A 3660-nucleotide genomic window follows, 5' to 3' on the forward strand; every position below is an offset into this window, starting at 1 on the left:
TAATATGCTTTCTATTCTGATATAGTGGGAAAAATACAGCCTGCAAGTTGTACAGAGTGCTGTTCCCACTGGATTTGTTTAGTCATGGTTAGAGCACTGAGCTCAGGTCTTCCTGTACAAGAGCAGCCAGGAAAAAACAAGACTGAGAGACTGCAGATGTCTTACAGAGGCCTTGGACATCACTGTGAAGAAGAGATTGAATAGGAGATTCTATAAACCATACAAATGGCATGTAGGCTAAAGAAAATTGAGAAGGTGTCGTATATCTGGTCTTGTTCTGACGGAGTCTTTGCATATTTAATCAGTTACCAGAGTCTGTAGATAATACAAATAAGCTTAAATTGCAAGGGAGTTCAAATTATATAGTGGGCAAGGGAAGGGTTTTAAGAATAGTCAAGCATGAGTGCGTTACTTGTAGGCTGGAGAATCTCCATGAGTAGGGTTTATTTATTTTATAAATATGGGTTTATAATATATAGCTTAACCTCGATCATGGAGATTCTCCAGCCCACAAGCAGTTCACTTGTGGATGCTATTGATTCTGCTTTGGTGTGAGAGTGTGTGAGGGGGCAGCAGCTTGAAGTTATCTTGACGAGGGAGACCAAGATGGTTTAAAGTGACGAGAGAGGCTAAACTGGATTAGTAAAATACTGCCCTATGAGTTGAGATTCCAAAGTAGCTGATGGCTGATCATATGCTTTTCTCAGGTTAGTCCTCTGTTTATCTATTTTGTGAACCAATTCTCATGTGTTGCATCCTGCCTGTGGGATTACTCACCTGGTACTAGAAGAATTGTGTTCTCTACTCTGTTGGTCTGCCTCTGCAGAAATCTAAATAACAAACATTGACGTTTTTATTGGCAACTCTCCCAAAAGCTTAAATTCCCTGGCATACCAAGGGTACTTGTGTAGTACTGAGTTATTTACGATGGTCTAGAAAAATTGTCTCTATCATTCTGCCTTCTATAGATTGAAATACAGCTTAACAAGACTGACTGTAATGTCCACACCTCTCTTATGTGACTTTTTCAAGGCTTTGGAGGTTCTTTTATCGCTCCCTCTCCATCACCATCCCCAGTCACTCCCGCTCAAACCAGCCTTCTACAGCCGAACTTTGATGCAGCTTTTGGGACAACAGCTCCAACGACTGGCAGCTCGTTTGATGCATCAGGTGAGCCACAGGGTTTCTTCCTGTGCATTTTCTGATGTGTTTATGTGTTAGATGACTTAATGACACCATATTTAGGCTTCGAGTCCAAGTGATATCAGTGATTTCCCTATTCCTTCTCATACTGGAAGAACTCAGGGTGGTGTTTAGGCTGGTGTGCCCTCAAGAGCTCTCCGTTTTTTATTCTACTACGTCAGTGAAAATCAAATGACTGTGAACATCATCCTTGCATGTGCTTGATTGCATGAATCAGGAATTATGCAAGGGAAACACTGTTCTGTAAATCAAGTATACAGGCGAGTCATCTTTGCTGCTGTTGAAGCTGTTCTTGAGCTTGCATGGCAGCTGAAGGTACACAAAACGGAGACCGAGGTCATGTTCTTTGCCTGACTAAGCTTAAACTTTCATCACTGCTATCATTTTGTTTGTATCTCTTCCATTCTATATTTTCCATGCTGGGTCCTTGCTACAAACTTAAAATTGGTGAGTTCTGCAACTGGTCAAGGGGGAAAAAAAAAAAAAAAGGTTGAAGTAGTACTGCTGTTTGGTGATTTGGTTGCTTGCCAGTGCACATGCTACCCCTTCCTGTTGACTTAGCATGTACCTCAAATACAGATCAGAAGATAGAACACTGGCATGAGATATACCAGGCTGTTTGGCTTCAAGGGATCCAAAAAAATTGAACTTCTGAGTTAGTCAGACTAAGGAGGGTAGCTCTGTCAGTGTGGATGGTTCTGGTTCCTTCTGATCTCATAAGATGTTAGAAGGCTTTCCCAACTCCCTGCTGCTTGCAAGTGAATAGTAGCATCTTGAGACTTTCAATCCTGTTGCCGTAAGATGTCGAGGTACAAGGCTGCCTTTGCCCCAGTAATTCTGACTGGTGTTTGCTGCAAGATGTTCATTTTAAAAGCCTTTAAATGAATATCTCCTGACAAATGTGTGTGTGTCTGACATCTCTCTAAGGATGGCTGTAAGAAACAGTGTCATGTGGAAGTGGTGCTGTATCTATGTAGATTCAACTCTCCAATGGAAGTCCTTTTGGGCATGTTCTCTCATGGTAGTTCTCATTGGTGTAGCTCTTTCAGGATTACTGTACATTCAGTGTCTAGTAGAACGACATGCATGCCCTCGTTGGCATTACTTTTAATGTCAAACTGTGTTTTGGTAAGACTTGTGACGTGGTTGTCTGTGCTATACTTGTTGGAGCAACAACGAAGGAATTTTTTATGGTGTCTGCTGTTTCTAACGCACTTTCCCTTTGCTTCCAGTGTTTGACGGCCTAGGTGATCTTCTTATGCCAACTATGGTTCCTTCTGGTCAGTCCATAGCACCTGCAGCCACACCAACAGTCCCTGCTTCAGCAGCAAGCAAAGGCCTCGGAAGTGATCTTGACTCGTCTCTTGCAAACCTAGTAGGCAGTAAGTGAGAAATTTTGGTTCCAAGTGGTGTGACGTACGACTGCGTTCCTCTTCTGTGGAGCCAAATGAAGTGTGGGATGAATTGTGTGCAACAGCCAGGAACAGACCTTCTCTCAGTGAACATTCCAAAACATGTTCTTGAAATCCTAAACAGAAAAGTATTCCCTTTCTTGTAGCAGGAAATGGCTAGGGCCTTTATAACTAGAGATCAGTAGCCCCAGAACTCAAAAAAAACCACCATCCTTAGGTGTCAGCAGGACTCTTTATCACTTGAAACGTCTTCTGCAAGTCATTTGGTATGTCCAAGTTTGGGGGAGAGATTAGTCAAACTACGATTTGTGACTTACAGGACCTTTACTGGTCATGTGCAAAGAGTATTCTTTAAAACTTCTTCCAAAGGGTAATTAAGGAAACTACACATGGAGTTCCCATGAGCAGATAAAACAGTCCCAAACTTCCAGGTGACATTCAGATTTACTTGTATGTGAAAAATAGCTTTTTATTTAAGTATGTGTAATGAGAAACACAAACTAGTGTTGTCATGTACGGTAAATAGTTTCGGTGCTCTTAAATAAGCGTTTTGTAGACCCACATATATTGTTACTTTGGTCTGTTTATGGAGCAAAAGTGGCTTTCCCAAGCATAAGGCATCTGCCAGGTTCCTCAGAAGTTTATCCTGAAGGAAGGGAACGATGTGGCCAGGATTCTGATGCTGTCTAAATAAAGACAGCCAAGTCTTTATTACGTTGTATAAGTCCCTGTGCAATGAAATGTGAGCTGTGACTTCTACATGCTTTAACTTATTAAACACATGACTTTTCTTTTTTCTTTACAATTTTCAGATCTTGGAATTTCTGGTACCACTTCAAAAAAGTAAGTTCAACTTCGTTTACAAAAAAAAATAATTTTTGACTCTGCTGTATAGTCTTCCATCTATTTCAGTGTTTATTAAAAATCAATGAATTGGCCATGTGCCTGTTCCCCCACTCCCAAAAAAAATCATTTCAGAAAAATTCTGGAAAAAGTATTCTATTCTATACAGATTAACTGAATAATTAAGGTTAAATGTTCCTGA

General features: G+C 40.8%; 1 long non-coding RNA gene across 1 annotated transcript; it reads left to right on the forward strand.

Annotated features, from left to right (window-relative positions):
* Window positions 1-1080: 1080 nt before the first annotated feature.
* On the forward strand, window positions 1081-3636 carry LOC106901645. Its single transcript, XR_001414338.1, has 3 exons — window positions 1081-1170; window positions 2436-2585; window positions 3428-3636. It is a non-coding gene; the product is annotated as an uncharacterized LOC106901645 (long non-coding RNA).
* Window positions 3637-3660: the final 24 nt, after the last annotated feature.

The sequence above is a fragment of the Calidris pugnax genome, unplaced genomic scaffold (genome assembly GCF_001431845.1).
Source record: "Calidris pugnax isolate Ruff unplaced genomic scaffold, ASM143184v1 scaffold219, whole genome shotgun sequence".
NCBI lineage: Eukaryota > Metazoa > Chordata > Aves > Charadriiformes > Scolopacidae > Calidris > Calidris pugnax.